The sequence below is a fragment of the Dermacentor variabilis genome, chromosome 1 (assembly GCF_050947875.1).
Source record: "Dermacentor variabilis isolate Ectoservices chromosome 1, ASM5094787v1, whole genome shotgun sequence".
Classification (NCBI taxonomy): Eukaryota; Metazoa; Arthropoda; class Arachnida; order Ixodida; family Ixodidae; genus Dermacentor; species Dermacentor variabilis.
In genome coordinates this window covers 22,680,785-22,700,468 of record NC_134568.1, presented here as the reverse complement: position 1 = coordinate 22,700,468, position 19,684 = coordinate 22,680,785, and positions in this window count along the sequence as shown.

Sequence of the window (19,684 nt, the reverse complement as noted above, 5' to 3'; positions counted from 1 at the left end):
CCTTCTTTTCTAAACCTAGTGCGCATGAGCAGTTCTATTAATATTCCTGTTTTGATATTTACCTGTCTAGGGATCTTTTGATGCAAAAAAAGACAAAAATTCATTTTCTTCTACCAATGTCCTAAATTACAAATTATTTCTTACAGCCAGGGTGAGAAAAAGTGTTGACTATATTTAACAGCGGCGCCAGAAAACTGAGTGAAGTAAAAACAGAGACAAACACGAGCGCTACGTGTTACCTTTGTCTTTTTGCGCTATGGTTGAATATTTTCAGCTTTTACCACACAGCCTAACTTTCGTGTCGAGACCAGCTGCATATTTAACATGGTATTTGTTGTTTTGTAATGATTATGTGACGCGCGATTGAAAACTCGAACATGACAGAAGTTCCCATGAAAATGGAGGCTAGAAGTGATTAACAATGGTCGAACAAGGAATGTCGGCTGCATTCATCGTTTGGACAAAGAAAATTATCTTTGTGAGGGCAGCAACTGCCGTCACAATGAGAAATGCCCTCACAAAGTGTTGGCTTCAACGACAGTCCCGGTTCGCCCATTATTCATCACGATAGAAAATTGTCTTTACACATCATATTTCTGTAGAGTAGAAGAGCCAAAAAAAACGAAGTAACAAGAAAATATAAACATAAAACAACTTTTTCTGTGCCTCAAAATAGGTCATTGTTTTACACATACTTCTTCTGTAAAATGAAACAGAAAATTTTATAAAAATAACCGACAAATCGAAAACAGAACATTTTTCTGTAATACAAAACAGATAACTGTCTTTAAACACAAAATTTCTCTTAACGTTTAACAGAAAGAACTTGTTAAATAACCGAAAAAGCAAAAATAGATAACAGAGCTTTACAGAAATATTTTGATAAGGCAGCTGCCGGAAAATTTCAGTTTTTTAAGGAAATATTTTTTTTTGCAGTGAACGTTAATGTGTCGCATTTGGTTGGGCGTCGCAATTGAAAATTCCAATTCATTCCTAATAGGAATGACCGACAGTGCGGCATCACGAGACTTTCCAGCACCTTCTGTGTCACTGCCCATTCTTTGATGCTCAACGACGTACTTTACAGGCTAAACTCAGCCTATTAGATAATACAGTGCTCTCGGAGGAAAACATCCTGGGACCATGGACTACGCATTCTTGCATGCAAAAGGCCACAAAGCCCTTCAGCACTTCATTAAGGATACTGGATTGTACGAACGCTTTTGACAGTGGAGATTCCTCTGTGACTGACTCTGTGAATGACTGACTGTATCATTTTTCTTTTCTCTCCTTATCTATTCTTACTCTTTCCCCCTCCCTAAGCTAAGGGTAGCCAACCGGGCACGTCGTTGGTTATCCTCCCTGCCTTTTGGTCTTCGTTTCTCTCTCTCTCTCTCTCTCTCTCTCTCTACACAAATCAGAGAATGCATGGAGAAACTATCTCAACTGCCCGCCAGGATGAACATGCAGAAAAAGAAAACACAAAGCGAACATGACGTATTTCCGGCTCCTGCAATCGCTACGGGTGTTTCCAGGTTGGCTTCCGTTACTCAGGAGTCGTAGCTAGGAGTATGATTCATTTCGTCACCAGTTAGTGTTGCCATACTGCTGCAAGTTTGAACTACGGTATAAAAAAAATCAAATACAAATGTTCTACCCCACCGAATGAACCCAAACCATGCCACTTTGCTCTTGAACGCGTAAGGTTTCACAAGCAATGCATAATTCGAGCTAGAAAACTTCGTGTCATGACCCCTTTAACAGGGAGCAGCTCGAAGTGCGTTGAGAGTATTTTTCGAGATTAAGCACACGCACACTGATTTCGTTTTTTTTTTTTCGAGAACATTGCTGTTTCTTTTTCTCTGGCACTTGCCTTGTAGATATACAAAATAAAGACAAGTTAAATTTCCTCCTGAAGCGCCACCATTCCTTCCGCACACAATAGGGACTCTTGCGGGGAGATTGTTGAGAGATTCTTGATGCCGTCCTGGTAGAGAGAGTTACTGGACGTCCAGGACGAACCTTCAAACCATGGAATCCCAACAGCGTTGTCACCAAGCAACCGAAGTGCGCTTCCTTTTTTTCGCAGTCGAAAATAACTTTAGTTCGTCATCGCCCCTCTGAAAGAGAACACACACTGTCGGAAATCTCGACACCGGTAGACAGGACGTTGTGAACTTGTTTTCGACAGGTTTCTGTGGAATTAATAATGCGCCTGCCGGGGTGGTGCAGTAAGAGAGGCATCGCTATAAATGTGTAGTAAGGTGCAGTGCACTTCGTACTGAAATTGAATTATTTGCTTGTTTCAAGAAACTGGCGGCACTGCGACCTCTCTTTCGGATGCGAGAAACAGACAGGTGCACATTGGGCCGGTACATACACCGAAAAGTTGACGCTGGCCTTTTAGCGGGTCTAAATCCTTACGGGAAGCAGGCATGCTGCTCTGCGATGATGTTGGCGGATGGTCTCATTGTAGGCTTGCAAGTCGTATGATGTCAAAGCAGCTCAGTAAGGTGTCTAATATGCACTCTCAGGTAGCTTAAGTAAATATGCAGCGATCAAGTGGTAGCAGGAGACGGCTATGGATGCCGCTATAGACGCACGCATGCGCACTCCAAGCCAAGTGTGGAGTGCTTGGGCCTGGACTCGAGAATTGCACGGATGTTCGTCTCTCGAGTGTTTCTCAACACTCAGCAAGCCTGAAAACTGCATTGTAAAACAGAAGCATCGATATCCCTGATACACCCTAGGACTTTCAGCCAAGAAATGTGAGAAGGCAAACAATGACATGCAGCGCTCTCTCTCGTATCATATGCTAGGGCAATAGGACAAGTCTCGGTCAATATTTATTCCTAGAAATCAGTACCTTCATTTGTTTGGAATAATTTTAGCAGTTGATGCGAAGTGCAAACAATGCCATATGGTACGGGGCTTAATGCAACCAAAGGACACTTGTCTGGTGAAATTTCAAAAACATATAGGCCATGTCAAGTGGTGATATGTTGGCTTGTATTAATATATCCGTTGCGGAAATCTACAAAATATTTATTATTATAGCTTTGGAGATAGTCACGGTTTCTAATAATGAGCGTTTCACAAGTATCGGACGTCCTGAGATGAAACGTGATAGAATAAATTGCGTGTTGGGAGGAACATGGAGGAGAAATTTTAAAGCTGTAGGGTCCTTGTGGGCTAAATTTGTGCTAATTGGGATTCTTCTCCATCATTGACGAGAGACTAAAACGTTCACCGTTTGCAAAGCAATGAACGTAATAAGATGCAAAGTAGCATGTCAGCGATGTCTATACGCCCGCTAAAATCTCAGCCTTTCATGAAAGGGTTCTCTCTCTTTAAGATGAAACTTCACTCATGAAGCTCAGTACAAAGCTTCGTAAGAAGTGTCATCGCTGCCTTTAAGACGCTCTTTCGAGCTGTATAGCGTAAATTTTTATTAGCACAAGCATCGAGTGACTCTCTTGTTTCTTGCGCAGCACTTCCGGTTTACCTCCTGAGACGACCGGGGATCAAATTCAAAATAAATCATAAAAAATAGTACAGTACAAAATTCCCGGGTTTCATTATAGATATGATAGAGAATAAGTTTAGTCACATGTTGAGTTACTGAAGTGCCTGGAATAATTAGAATTGATTAGAAATCCCTAATTACCACACACCAAAGCACAAATTCATAGACTTTACAGACCCGCCACGTGAGTGTAGCTTTGGTGAAATTCCTGGAAACCCGGAAGCAGAAAACAGAACTAAAGACGTCCCTAACAATGTCATACACAAGAAGCTAGCTTGGTATTTAACCGACTAATTAATGGGAAATAACTGCCTGCACAGACGGAACATCTTCCTAGCAGAGCAGATATGACGTCACTCCCCCCTCTCTCGCTTATCCTCTCCCTACGCTCACCTGCTCGCTCATTCGCTCTCTTGCTCGAAACAGCTGCGCGCGCGCGGTCGTTACATGCTCTCAGGTCAGCACCGGAGAGGGCGCGTAAGGTAAGCTTCGTGCGCCGCTCGCTAGCGGGCTACGCCCCGCGCGCGCTGCTCTTCCTACTCACCCTGCCTCGCTCCTCGCCCGCATATCGTGCCAGGGGAAAGACGTTCGCTCGCTTAACCTAAGGAACACCAACGCCGAGGTGCGAGTGCCACTAAGAGACACGTAAATCAAAGATTAGAATCGCCTACAATTTTTTTGTTTTTGTTTTTGTGTGTCGTAAGCAAACAGCCCAACGTTCCTGTTTGAAATTTTGCACACACATAGCGAGATCATGCGCATTCAGAAAAAACTACTAAAATATATTTTTATTTAAGAAATGCAACTTTGAGAGTAATAATTAGTAGCGATTGCCCTCAAGGCTGCCGACGCCGACGCAACAACTGAGGCTCGACATGACGGGTGGAAGTAGTATAAGTGCTGCGAAAGGTTCCACAGGAACCGGAAAGGCTTCGTTAGCAGGAAATTTTTGTAACTATGGCACGGAACACGCCAGGCACTACGGCCTCCACAACTTAGCGAGGAAAAGGCCACCGACTGGCGCAAGATACAGACCGGGTTATTCGCCCATCTAAAAATGCTGAACTCCATGTATCCCACTCGCTATAGGGCCAACTTCCCTTGGTGAGGTGGCATACCCACCTTAATACATGTAACCTGGAAGTTCACTAAGCGCCCTCATAGGCTAAATAGCAATACAACAATGGAGCAGTGGGAGGCACAGCTCCCACTGCAGAACAAAAGTCCTTAATTAGCGAGGTCATGCAGGCGGCAGAGGCCAGTGGAGTCCTGGACAGAGGGGCTCCTACCACCCCTTCTTAAAATCGTTTGATGTCAAACAAAGTATTTTGTCTGGAAGAAATCTGCTTCGCGAGAATTTCGGTTAAGATTCTGCAAGGTTGTACAAGTATTCTAGCTATTTTGGTTTTTGTTATTTTGGTTTGCTTGTCCTATCACTGGAAACGACGACGAACCTCTAAAACCACGCATGCGGGAATGCAGTCACTCAATTATCATCCGGTTGGGCCAGTAAACTCCAATCATCATCATCATCATCATTCCCATCAGCGCATCCCGTTGTCAGGAACAACGGAAGCATCAAGGCCCCAAGCTCCGGGTACTCTTAACATAAGTTAAATAAATTACCGCTGTGTATTTGGTATAACTTTATTACCGCCCCCTGTACAGTGCTTAGTGCAAGAACAGTCATGCATTTACGTTCACCTATGTTTAATTGACTACTATAATTGTTGTGTTGTGTTTGCCCACCCATTGCTGCATGATCCATGACCTGGGTGTAGTCCTCGACAAGAGACACACTTTTCGTGTCTCCTTTTACCACACCTCGTTGGCATGTTCCACTGCGCTATATACATGTCTGAATAACGACAAAACCAAATCGAAGTAATCATGGCCTGCTGACTCGTCAAATATGTTGAAAGCTATAGCGTGAACTTGAGATGAACTCTCCGATACTCTTGAAAAGCTATGTAACAGCTTTAGCGCCATCTGAACAAGCCCTGGAAAACGTTACAACGTGGCCTCGCAACCTGAAGAAGCATGCAGGTCGCATGCAGCACCTAAAACGCGCTGTGCACAGCGCCATCCATATACAAGTCATGTACAAGAACGCACACCATATCGTCCTTGTCGCCAACTTAAGTGTTTGTAGGTGATGGTAAATGAGCAGTGGATGATAACCCTCACCATGCGTCCAATTTCACCTCCAGCCCAAAACTTCATGCATCCAAGTCTCTATATGAAGAGTCTACGTTTGCATAAGCAGACAAGACACGCCGGGTGAGCGAGTCCCCAGCAATTTTGCATTTACTGAGGTCGCCTTTACTCTGGGCGTATTTTCTTTTCCCGTTCACAGCGCAGTGTGAACGCAAGCGGAGCAAAAGGTATTTGCAGTGCACGTGCAGAAACATCGCAAGCACCGCGCCTCGATTAATGACTTACGTGGCTGGGAACTGTGGTATGCGCTGCACTAGATGAGCCGCTCATAAATCGTTGGCGTTAGTTAGCGGCCTATGCAAGTACTACGCGTTCGCTTGCTCAAAGCGGCCGTGACGTTCCTTACAGGAGCCCATAACCCCCTCGTGCACGAATTCATGAGCGATCTAGCGATGATCATGATTAATTTCACTACGGTTAGCATTCTTTTTGTACTTTAGGCTTTCAAGCCTGCCTGCCTGCCTGCCTGCCTGCCTTGCCTTGGCCTGGCCTGCCTGCCCCGCCCTGCCCTGCCCTGCCCTGCCCTGCCCTGCCCTGCCTGCCTGCCTGCCTGCCTGCCTGTCTGTCTGTCTATCTATCTATCTTCTGCTTTTTTTAGGTTTGTTAGTTTTCAAGAATCTCGACCGAGGGCTGCAGGTACTATTCTGATAAGGTTTTATCAGAATAGTAGGGGGCTCGACACCGCAGCAAAGATGCCGCACTTACCACCGTTGTTGTTACAGGCAATGGCTACCTTGGCGATCTGCTATGGGCCGCTCAGCTCCAGTCAACTGTTTCCGGATGACGCCGTTCCAGAATGGCCATTCTCGATGTGCGCATTGACGCGCGGTTACCCCCGGATCCACTCCTGCGGCAACTTTCCGTCTTCGTCTGGTCCGCCTCATGCGGAGCCGTTTCGTTCATGCCGGCAGTTTTCCAGCGCCTCCTCTTGGGCTAAGTCAAGTACGGGTTGCCTGGAGCCATTTCTAGAAGAAACCGTCTTTTTGGGCTGGCAACCTGAGCGTGGCTTTGCCTAGCCTCGAACCGCCAGAGCAGTACAAATGTGTCAGTGCGCAACGATCCACTTGGGGCTCGACACCACAGCAAGGATGCCGCACTTACCACCGTTGTTGTTACAGGTTAGTTACCTGGAAGCAGCACCTTGTATTAGGTCTAGTAATTATTGTTTTATTGCGGTGTCATGCCCACCACCATTATTTCATCATGTGAACCGATCTTTGTCTATTTTAAATCGCTCATGCTCTTTATTGTCTAGTCTGCTGCTTATGCTTTCTGGCGATGTGGAAAGTAATCCAGGTCCTATAAGCAAGGCGGAGGCAGATGCCTTTGCCTCAGCCATGGAAAAAAATTTCTAAGCTCGACGAGGGGCAGGCTAATTTACTTGCCGAATTGACACTAAGCAAGGAGAGGTGTGCAGCCGCCGAGAATGAAATTAGGCTCCTAAATGCCAGAATTGCAGCTTTGGAAACGTGCAACATATCCGAACAGCAAAGATCCGACACTGTCCCTACAACTAACTCGCGCAGTGTTACTGATCAGCTGTCTAGCATTTCATCTAGCTGTGATAGCACTGAAAATCGGATGCGACGCTCTAACCTTCTGTTTTTTGGAATCGATGACGCCCCTAACGAAGATTGGGCTGCATCCGAACAAAATATAATAAAGTTCTGCTCAGAGAAGCTTCAAATTACTGTAACAAATAACCAATTTGAACGCGTTCATAGAATAGGCAGGCACAGTGACAATAAACGCAGGCCGATAATAGCAAAATTAACCTTTTTCAAGGATAAAGACAACATTCTGATGTCAGCACGTAAACTTAAAGGATCGTCATTTGCTATCAGTGAAGACTTTTCCCCAGTTACTCGGCAGGCGAGACGACAACTCATTGCATTCGCGAAGACACACACACAAAAAAAAAATTCAAACTAACAGTTGACAGGCTGCGCATAGACAACAAGACATATATATTTGATATCGCTACTAACTCTCTTATTCTTGCCAACAGATAGCTCAGATGCAGCACGTGTTTAAAACGCCATAATCGGCCTAACTCCCATCATGCCTTTCCTACGGTATCATTATCGTTCACGAACATTCGAAGCCTTGTGCGTAAACGCGACCAGCTTTCTTCCTTCCTTGAAGATAGCAAATCTGACATACTTGCGCTAACTGAAACTTGGTTGTATCCAGATATATCTGATAAAGAAATATTTGAACGTGTTCCCGACTACAACATTCACAGATATTACCACAAAGATAAAACAGGCGGTGGCGTCCTTCAAGGAATAAGAAAAACACTTCTGTCGTATATAATTAAGTCATACTCTGACCTAGAAATTATCTGGGCTGCATGCATGTTCTCGTCCTCTCGAGTACTTATAGGTGTATGTTACCGACCTCCAAATTCTACTAATTCATTTATTAATGACTTGCGCAGCAACATAGAATACGCGACGAAGCTTTACCCGTTCGATGCCATCTGTCTGCTAGGCGACTTCAATTTTCCTCTGATCGACTGGGTTAACTTATCTTCATCCTGTAATACTTCGGCAGAATTCATCAATTTAAATTTAGATTTTACCCTGTTTCAGGTTGTTACGCAGCCTACACGGGGTAATAATATCTCAGATTTAATCCTCACAACAGCACCTGGGACAGTTCATCACATTGTGTCGGTTAATGGTTTTAGCGATCATTCCTTACTGCAAGTAACTCTCAACGTACCCTCATCTTTTACAGGTTTCGCTACTAAAAAAATACGCGATTATAACAAAGCCAATTACAACGTTATGAATTCGGAATTAGATACATTCTTTTACGAAAGCGCCATTATGAAAGTGCTAAGCGCTTGCGCACGCAAGCAGCTTGAGACACGTACAAGGAAATCTTGAAAATTTACGGTTCTGCCCTGTCTTCAGCTAAAGATAAGTACTTCACTCATGATCTACCATCCCTCTTAAAATCTAATCCCACAAATTTCTGGCACATTATAAGCTCAGATCAGGACCACACTAACATTTCTTTACACAACAGTAACACTCCCATTCCAGGTAATCAGTGTGCTTCTACTTTAAATACTTATTTTTCTTCTATATTCACCACAGAAGATCAGGCTGATCTGCCAGGTGCATCAGAGCTGAACTACCAATACATGTCATCAATTGAAATAACAGTTGAAGGTGTCGCATGCCTGATAAATAACCTCAAGCTAACCACATCCTGTGGCGTGGACGACATTAATTCTAAAATTCTGAAAAACACCCTCACAGCATCTAGTAAAATTCTGTCTCACATCTTCAGGCAATCTTTAGAGACCGGACAGCTGCCTTCAGATTGGAAGATAGCAAAGGTCATACCCATATTTAAGTCAGGTAATAAACACGCACCGGAAAACTACCGTCCAATATCATTAACATCCATATGCTGTAAAATGCTAGAACATGTAATTGCATCAAATGTCTACAGCCACCTGAAAGCCAACGAATGTTTCTTTTCTAACCAACACGGATTTCGGAGGAAATTCTCTTCCGAAACGCAATTACTAGAATTAACAACTGATTTGCATGCTAACATTGAAGAGGATCTCCAAACTGATTGTGCTTTTCTAGGAGGAGGAAAGAGAAAAGTAGAAGGCAGGGAGGTTAACCAGAATAAGGTCCGGTTGGCTACCCTACACCGGGGGAATGGGAAAGGGGAAAACAAAGATCACAGGGAGAGAGAGGAGGGAAGGAAAGAAGGAAATTGTGGCGAGTTCACTGACGCGTGTGGTCTTACAGAAATTGCATTAATAGTCACAGATGGTCGTACAAACCCGTCGTCCTTAAGAAACACAATAGCGCCTTCACCGCTTTATGGGCCGACGGGCGATGGGGGCGGTGTTCCAGCAGCACCTGCACACAAAGCGGCCGATTGTCCAGTTTCTGGAAAGCTTTGGCAAGTTCTTGTCTCTCTGGGGCATATCTTGGACAGTGGCACAGCAGGTGGTCGATGTTTTCTTCGGTGCCACAGACCTCGCATGCTGCACTGTCAGTCACTCCAATAATGGTAGAGTATGCCTTTGTGAAGGCCACTCCTAACCAAAGGCGGCAGAGAAGCGTAGCTTCACGTCGAGGAAGTTCGAGTGGAGGTCGGAGATGCAGGGAGGGGTTTAGTCGATGCAGTCGCGTAAGTCGTAAGTTTGGCGAGTTCCACTCGGTCACTGTGAGACTGCGTGCCACGTGTCGAAGCTGCCTTGCAGCGTCAGTCCTGGAAAGCGGAATCGGAACGCTTTGCTCTTCTTGATGCGCTGTGCGAGTAGCGTTATCGGCGGAATCATTGCCACTGATTCCACAATGGCCAGGTACCCATTGAAAAACGACCTCGTGACCTTTTTGTTGGACATCATGGTAAAGTTTCACGACTTCGTATGTCAATTGGTCATGACATCCGTGTCAGAGAACTGACTGCGTGCACTGTAGTGCCGGTTTTGAATCACAGAACACAGCACATTTTCTAGGTCTTTCAGAATCAATGAATTCCAGTGCTAAACGCAGGGCCGTTAGTTCTGCCGCCGTTGAGGTCGTGACATGCGATGTCTTGAACCGCAGTGTCATTCCTCGCGTTGGTATAACCACGGCACCAGAAGAACTGCACGACGTAGTCAATCCATCGGTATAGATGTGCACGTGGTTGCTGTACTTTCAGTGCAGAAGAAGTAAGCTCAGCTGTTGTAGAGCAGGGGCCGGTAGATCTGTCTTCTTCTGTAGTCCCGGAATTATTATATGTACTTGGGGACGGCTCAAACACCACGGAGGAAACGCTGGCTTAGCTGCAGGTGCGTACGCTAAAGTAAACGACGCACGATGTCCACTGACAATGCCGCTAAATGTCGAGCAGGGCCTTGCAGCAGTGAGGCTCGCCAAGTGGTGGGAAGGGGTCCTAGCATAATGCCTGAGATGCATACGCATTGTCTCAACGGTAATGTGCGTCGTGACTGCGTGGTAAGCCAAGACATATCTTAAGGGCTCGGGCTTGAATACTCTGAATCGTACGCAGGTTAGTCTTGTAGGTGTTGGATATTGCAGGCAGGCTCTATCGCAGGAATCGAACGAACAACGCCATGTACAGCTGTAACATGGCGTGTATAGATACTCCCCAACTTTTTCCTGCAAGGAACCTGAACAGGTGACAGATAGCAGTCAGCCGATTTTTCACGTAATTGACGTGCGGAGTCCAAGGTAGGTCTCTGTCAATTACGACTCCCAAGAATCTGTGACTTCTGCTGTATGGTATAACTTGTCCGTTAATAGAAACCCCGTAACCAGACATTGGCTTCCTCGTGAATGCCACCATTGCGCACTTTCCGCATGAAATTTCAAGTCCTTGTTTACGAAGGCAGCAAGATGTCACTATGGCTGCCTTCTGAAGCCGAGCGCGAAGCTGAAGTCGTGTCACACCTGATGCCCAAATGCAGATGTCGTCCGCATAGATGGAAAGTCGTACGGTGCTTGGCAGGTTGTAAACTAATCCACTGAGGGTGAGATTGAAAAGAGTCGGGCTAAGCACTCCTCCTTGAGGGACTCCTCGGCTACCGTAATGCTCGGATGTCGGGCCATTTTCTGTGTGCATGTCGAATGGCCTCCTCTGTAAGTAGTTGCAAACCCACATATACATCTTACCACCAAGTCCGACGGCTTCTAACGTGCTAAGGATGGCTTTATGGGTGACATTATCATAAGCTCCTTTAACGTCTAGAAACAGAGCAGCAGATAGTCGCTTACAGGCCTTTTGGTGTTGCACAAATGTTATCAAGTCAACAACGCTGTCTGTTGACGAACGGCCCCGTCTGAATCCGGCCACAGCATGTGGATAGATTTCATAGTACTCTAAGTACCATTCCAGACGTGTTAAAATCATTCTTTCCATTGTTTTTCCGACACAGCTGGCAAGTGCGATCGGACGGTATGAGGAAATGTCCAAAGGCGACTTGCCAGCTTTGAGAAGTCGAATGAGGCGAGTTGACTTCCACTCTTGCGGAACCGTACCCGTCTGCCAGGAGTCGTTGTACAGGAGCAAGAGTGCCTTCCGAGCTTGGTCTCCTAGGTTACACAGGGCACGGTATGTAATGTCGTCAGGTCCTGGCGCTGAAGAGCGCCTGCACAAAGCCAGCGCAGCTTCTAGTTCTTCCATAGAAAAAGGGCATTCCATGCGGGGATCGCGTGAGGACAGTGGGTGGTGGAGCGTTCCCGTACCCGTTCCATCGGAATTTTCCTCGTCAGCAATCTTTCTGCAGAAAGATTCAGCGACGTCAATATCTCTACATTGTAGATGAAGTGCCAGAGATTTAAACGGGTGGCGCTGACCAAAGGTTGTGCGAAGGCCACGAACAGTCCTCTATATAATCGGCAAAGGTTTTCGCGGATCCAGGGATTCGCAAAAGGCTGCCCATTGTTGCGAAGCCAGCTTGGTCATGTGACGCTGTATTTTCTTTTGTGTTCGTCTGGCCAATCTCAAATCATGATTGGACTTTGTGCGTCTATATCTTCGCTCCGCACGACGGCGAATTGCTCGAAGTTTTGCTAGTTCGATGTCGAAATCATTGCGGGAAGAACTCCTCGAAACCAAATGCGTGGTTGTTTGCATGGCATCTTTTATCGCGCCCTGTAGGTTATAGGAGGTGCCGTCACGACAACAGTCTTCCATTATTACTTTGTATTTAGGCCAATCGGTGCACTGGACGGTTCTGGAGGACTTGGAGATAGTCAAACCTTCGATCTTCAAATAGGTTGGGATGTGGTCGTTACCCCGTGTTTCTAAATCCGAAAACCAGTGCACTCTTTTCGAAAGCGAACGTGAAACGAAGGTTAGGTCCAAGCAGCTGCTATACGCTGATCCACGCAGATAAGTAGGGCTTCCATCATTTGACAAGCAAAATTCGCGTTCAGAGGCAAAGGACACCAACGTTCTGCCTCTAGAGGAAACTTTGGAGCTTCCCCATAGGTAATGGTGGGCGTTAAAGTCACCAGTGAGCACCCACAGCTGTGGAGTCGATGTTAAAATTCCCCGTATGCGCTCATAATCTAGACGGCTTGCTGGAGATAAATAGGCTCCAAGAATTGTGAACGTGAGCTTTTTCTTCTGGACTGTTAAGCAAACGTATTGATTTGCTTCGTCAGGAGGCACTGGGTGATGTACATAAGTCAAGTCACGGCGTATAAACACAACAACCTTGCTGCACTCTCCGTGGGTAGAGGACATAAAGCACTCATATCCGGACAGCCTGATGGGAGCTGACAGGTTGGGCTCGCAAATGACGATAATGGGGGAACTGGTGCGTAAAGACAAACTGTCTAAAGTCGGACATGCGTGACTTAAGCCATCTGGCGTTCTACTGAAAGACAGATGCATTCTTGACTTCCTCTTGAAACGACGGCATCTCTCGGGCCGTGGTTTTACCCTAGAGCCACAAGCACCGGACTCAAGGTGTTCAGTACCTGCAGTGCGCTCTGTGCCGACGGGGTTTTCATGCTGCTCAGTAGAATGCTCATGTCGTCCATAAGTGACTTCAGCATCACTATGACTTGGCGATCCTCAGTCGTCGTCCCATCCGCGGTTCGTGAGGTCATTGAGGGCGGCGCAATTTGATGTGACTCCGAGGCAGGTTGTGCTCGTGGAAGTGTAGGCCACTCTTCAGGGGGTGAGAGTGCTGCCCCAGTCTTCGTTTTCGCACTGTCGGTCTTTGTCGAAGTTGGCATTGATACGGTAGCCACTTTGCCGGAAGATGGTGTATATCTTTCAGTAGACGTGACTTTTCGTGCTGCTCCTCGGTGCCGATGTCGTCGTCGCCTGAGAGTAGCGGCAGCCTCTCTGTGTGCTGAATGGTCCCGTACTATACGTTTGAGTACTGCTCGCTCGTTCCTCACCCGCGGGCAATCATTGGATGAGGCCTCATGAGTACCATGGCAGAGCACTTTAGCACAGTTGCGCGGCAGGCATCTGCTGAATGAGATTCGGCGCACCGTGGGCACACGAGGTTATTCCTACAGACACCTTTTACGTGTACCATCTCGCAGCATTTGTAGCATTGCAGGGGCTTCGGTACGTATGAGCGGACTGGATGGCGGACGTGGCCAACTTTGACGTGTGAGGGAAGGCTGTCTCCATCAAACCACAGCTTCAGGCAACGGGTGTTGCCAAGTCTTGTGATGTGCGTTATAAGAGTGCCTTCTGTAGTTGGCTTTATTAATATTGGTAAGTCGTCAGTTGGTATAGAAATATCGACATCATAAATGACGCCGATAGTGCCATTGCAGCCCGTAGGTATCATGGATCGCATTCGCACTTCGTCGATCTCCGTAACGTGCCGCAGGCTTTGCAGTGCACTACGGTGTAGAACATCTACTGCAAGGACATTCTTCCGTGCGTTTATTCTCACGTCCTTTATCTCGTTTGGCGCGATTCCCTCAAGAAACGCAGAAAGGACTTGCCTGTTTAGGAGTCGCAGATTTGACACTGGGTCCACAGGCATGAAGAGCATAGTGTACGGCCAGCGCTGTGGTGTCGTCTTCACGGTGGAGACACTTGGCGACGATGACCTCCGTAGCAGTCTTCTTTTTGTGGTTCGGCTCATGACAAGCGTGAAATCGTCGTCCGAGGAGTCGACGCTGTCCGAGTACAACTCGGTTGCCTCGCTGTCCGTGTCACTTGACGCATTTCCGCGTTTCCTGGACGCGACCCCACGTGATGGCTTGGCTCCAGGAAGGTCTTCGAGGGCTCCTTCGTCCATTGCCGCAACACGGGAGCGGCCGCTCCCAGAGTTTGGAAAGAAATAAAGCGAGACAATTATCTGCTCTTAAATTAGATTCTCTTACATTAACGTGGATTCGCAATTTCCTTTCTAATCATCAGTAATTCACAGCCGTTAATAATTTTTCCTCTGCTCTTTCGCACGTTGCTTCAGGTGTACCACAAGGCAGCGTTCCTGGGCCATTACTATTTCTAATATGCATTAATGACTTATCCAATAACATTTCCTCACACGTGCACATTTTTGCAGACGACTGCATTCTATATCGTTCCATCAAATTTGCCGATGATCATGCAATCCTCCAAAAAGATCTCGAACTTATTTCTCTTTGGTGTAAGACTTGGCTAATGAAGCTTAACGTTTCTAAATGTAAAATTATCTCTTTTAGCCGCAAGCATACTAAATCTACGTTTCCTTATCACATAAATAACATCACTATTTTGCATGACACTCAATATAAATATCTTGGTGTTTACCTAACTTCGACTCTCTTGTGGTCAACGCACATTGCATACATATGCGCCAATGCTTCAAGATCATTAGGGTACATAAGACGCAAGTTGCATAATTCTACTAAAGACATTCGTAAACTAGATTACCTAACATTTGTTCTACCTCAGCTTGAATACGCCGCATCCGTCTGGTCTCCCCATCAAAAATGATCGAAAAACTCGAATCTATCCAGAATAGGGCTGCGCGTTTTATTTCACGTTGTTATGACTATAACAAAAGCATAACACACATTAGACTCGACCTTTCACTACAGCCCTTGCATGATCGTCGTGATATAGCCTTGCTATGATTATTTCATAAATATGTCCATAATACAGCTCCATCAGTCCTGCCTCTTGAACCTCGTCATTACAGGTCACACCGGCTGTACAATCAGTTCAATTTCATGCGTATCTATGGAAAGACAAATTCATTTAACTACTCTGCTCTTCCAAGAGCCATTCGCCTTTGGAACTATCTTACTAACGCCATCGCTTATGAGAGTGACCAGGAAAAATTCGGGCATCTTCTAGCAACGCATTTTTCAAACTCTACATAACCTAACGTGTTATTTTTTCTTGAGTTTCCTGTTATCATTGTGCTACTACTCCTTAAATACTGTTTATTGTAGCCAAATATTGTCCCACTCGCTCTGTCATTATATTGCTTATATTTTACTTCGTGAAAATTTCTTGTTCACTTACCTCTAGCGTTCTAAAGAATTGGGTTTGTCTTTTGCACAATTTTTAACACTACATTGCTGCATGTTAGCGCATTTCTTACATTGTATTTTTGTATATGTATTCCCATATGGTATTCTAATTATTGTATAACCTCTGAGTGTACTCTTCCCCCTTACACAATGCCTCTAGAGGCATGTAAGGTACCTTTAAATAAATAAAGAAACAAATAAATTATGTGAAGAACGTGTGAACCTGGCGGTTCTCGTGGTTAGTTGGGAGCTCTCTGTTTGTTGTGCCTTGGGCTTGGCGTGGTTTATTTTCAGATGGTGTCACCTGACATGCCTTGGAACGATCGGCGAAACGAAGCTGAGACACGGGATCCGCCGGTCCCTTCGAGGCGCTTGGGTACTGCAAACCCTTCGAGACCTCCTGTGGCGGCGGATGGGCTCTTATGATCGACCTGTCAAGTGTGAGAAACATTGAGGCTCGCGTTACAATGACAACATGATTTGCCTCGTCCCAGAAAAGGTTGTTATGGTCAGCCTGGACTTAGACCTCACCAGAGCGGGAAAGATTCAAGCGGGCGTTCCCATGTCGAGATAATTGCCCTCTTCCCCGAAAAAGCGTCACTACTCTACGCCATGAGCAGACACAAATGAAAGGACCAAGAGAAGAAGACACGAAGGGGAAGAGCTCGTCGACTTCACAACCTGACAAAGGCACGGACACTTCCACGGGTTCCCCAAGTTTTCCAAGACGCCGACTACCACAAGACCGCAAGGGGTTATTAAGGCCGTCTTGGCGCCCGCGTTAGGTATGTTATGATCTACCTTTCAAGTGTGAGAAACGTTCAGGTGTGCGTTCCCATGACGAGATGATTTCCCTCGTCTCAGTAAAGGCTGGTAGGATAAGCCTGGACTTGGACCAGCCAAGCATGGGATAGATTCAAGCTGGGATTGCCATGTCGACATAATTGCCCTCTTCCCCGAAAATGCATCACCCCTTTATGCTCTCAGCAGACACAAAGGGAAGGACCAAGAGGAGAAGACACGAAGGGGAAGAGCTCGTCGACTTCACAACCTGACAAAGGCACTGACACTTCCACGGGTTCCCCAAGTTTTCCAAGAAGACGCCGACTACCATAAGACCGCAAGGGGTTATTAAGGCCGTCTTGGCGCCCGCGTTAGGTATGTTATGATCTACCTGTCAAGTGTGAGAAACGTTCTGGCGTGCGTTACCATGACGAGATGATTTCCCTCGTCTCAGGAAAGGTTGCTAGGATAAGCCTGGACTTGGACCAGTCAAGCATGGGATAGATTCAAGTGGCCATTGCCATGTCGACATAATTGCCCTCTTCCCTGAAAGTGCATCACCCCTTTATGCCCTCAGCAGACACAAAGCGAAGGACCAAGAGGAGAAGACACGAAGGGGAAGAGCTCGTCGACTTCACAACCTGACAAAGGCACTGACACTTCCACGGGTTCCCCAAGTTTTCCAAGAAGACGCCGACTACCACAAGACCGCAAGGGGTTATTAAGGCCGTCCTGGCCCCCTTGTTAGGCAGAACCGCTCGAGACTCGGATAGAGTCGCAACCATGCACCAATGAAGTGAACACATTATTTTCTACTTTTTTTTGCATCATCGTGATGCCCGCCTTCGTCGTCATTTCCTGATTCTTGCGGTGAAGACCCACCTCACCCTGTCGAGATCGTATCAGTGGCTGCACTTATGTTTCGCTTCACACACATCAATTGTCTCATGCGTCGTTAAAAGATCTAAGTGTAAGTCTGTTGTATACGTTCCTGCATCAATTGGTGCAAATTAGATTCCAGGATTTCCGAGTGCAGGTGAAACAAACGCAAAGCTATCGACTCATTTTCTGCACTTGTGAAGGTAGCGCTACTACAGGCGGTGCTAGCTTGGCACACTCGGCTGTCAATAGCTACGTCTGAACATCTATGTACAGGTCGCTAAGACATGTTACCTCCGATGCTGTCCGCAAGCCTTTCCCTTTTAACACAGCACTGGCGATGATCAGATGTAATTCCTCGTGTCACTTCCACTCGCATCTTTGTCTCTTTCGCGGTAAGTATGCCAAGGCGTCCGAACTTTCTTTAGCTTTTCATGCCTTTTGCGCCATAAGAAAGTTGAGCGACATGTAGGGTAAACGTAATTATATGGGGTCCTAATGCGCTTATTTGAATATAGACAGACAACAACAACAATACTACTACTACTACTACTACTACTACTACTACTCTTACTACTACTATTAATAATAATAATAATAATAATAATAATATACGAATACATTATTTGAAAACGAGCAGGAGGTGGATGAGAATGGCGCTATACAGTCGGCTCTAGCCTTGCTAATATATGCTGGCAGTTGTACCGGCCGAGTGTCTTATAAGGAGAAATATGCCACTGAGTTACATGTGCAAGCGTATGTAGCTGGTCACTAACGTGATTAAGAGAGATCAACAAGGCCATCAGACGAAGCAAAGGTGGGAAGCGTCCACTCCAGCAAGTCCAGTCTTACTAGATGGAGCTATTTGTGGCTATTAGCAAGTACAGTTAGACTTCACCATTGTCTGGACAAATCGGTCTCTCTCAGAGAAATAAATAGGCAGGGCAGAGCCCAGGACATGCGCTCGTCCTGGACCATACCTTGCGTGAGTCCATGTTTCCTCTTTTTCTCTCTCTATCTCTCTTCTACATGATTACAATGAATATAAAACATCTCGATTAGTTGTACGCGGCACGTCCTACACTCCTTGTTTCAGGAAGGTGACGAGTCCACACGTAACGCTGACAAAATGTCGCTAAAATTGGTAGGTTATGATTTTGTTCCTCAGACATCTTATTGCAGCTACAGAAATCAGCCTAAATTCATCAAAAGCTCCATTTTAATGAAACTCCCTAATTGTGTTTTGCGTTAAAATATTGCGATGTGTTGCAAAGCATGTAGTTGCATGCGCTTCGCGTATGCAACGAGTAGGCATCCGTAGGCAACGAGTAGGCATCCTTCAAGACCCCGTAACATTACCCTTTCGTATCGATCCCAGCGTGCCATCTCGACCGACCTGCAGTGGGAGCGTACACCTATTCACAATTACAACGCAATGCGCGATTCCCGCATGCCGTGGGGACTTGAAAGGCCTGATTGTGCACGTATTCATCCTATTCGTCTGAACGTTGCCAATACAAAATACTTCTGGTGTAAAATTAGGCGCAGTGTAAGATCTTGTGCAACATCAAGCAAATAGTGGAGATCCCATAGGATCCCCATCGTTTCCGGCGTGTAATATACGAGAGGACATAGCATATACCTAATCTGTATTTACAACGTCCGCGCGCTCTAAAGGAGCGTACCATAATGACCGCACTAAATGTGCCTCTGGTAAGGTACATGTGCTTGGATCATGCACTATGGTGATGCCAGAGCGTCCCGCGCTACAATGACGCTCTTAACTTTCCTGCAAGATAGTGATCTCAACGAGATACTTTATTTCAGTAAGTTAATTGTGTTATGTGTGCATGGAGTGTGCTATGTCCTGAGTGTATCATCTTATCACCGCATTCACCTGGAGTAGCACGCAGGCATGCCGCCAGGCAGACTTCTTTAGTCTTTTTTTATTAAAAAGACCCTACCTTCTTCTCTCCCTTTCTCTTACTGGTTGTCCGGCTTCCACGCGAATTACTTGTGCTCTAAATCATTCCACTTAAAAGGAACGCCCATCAGCTCCAGAGCTGGTCACGCGAGATTTAGTCTAATTTAACACAAATTGAGTTATTGGCTTTTGTTTCTTATTCGTCTTCTTGCACTCTAACCTGCTCACTAATGATTAAGAGGAAGCTTTAGCTCGGGCCCAACTCCTATGCGGCCTATTCAAATACATGTAAAACGCAAGAACGCTTTGCTGAGATAACCCCTGGACCAATTTTAATTAAATTTGTTGCATTTGAGAGAGAAA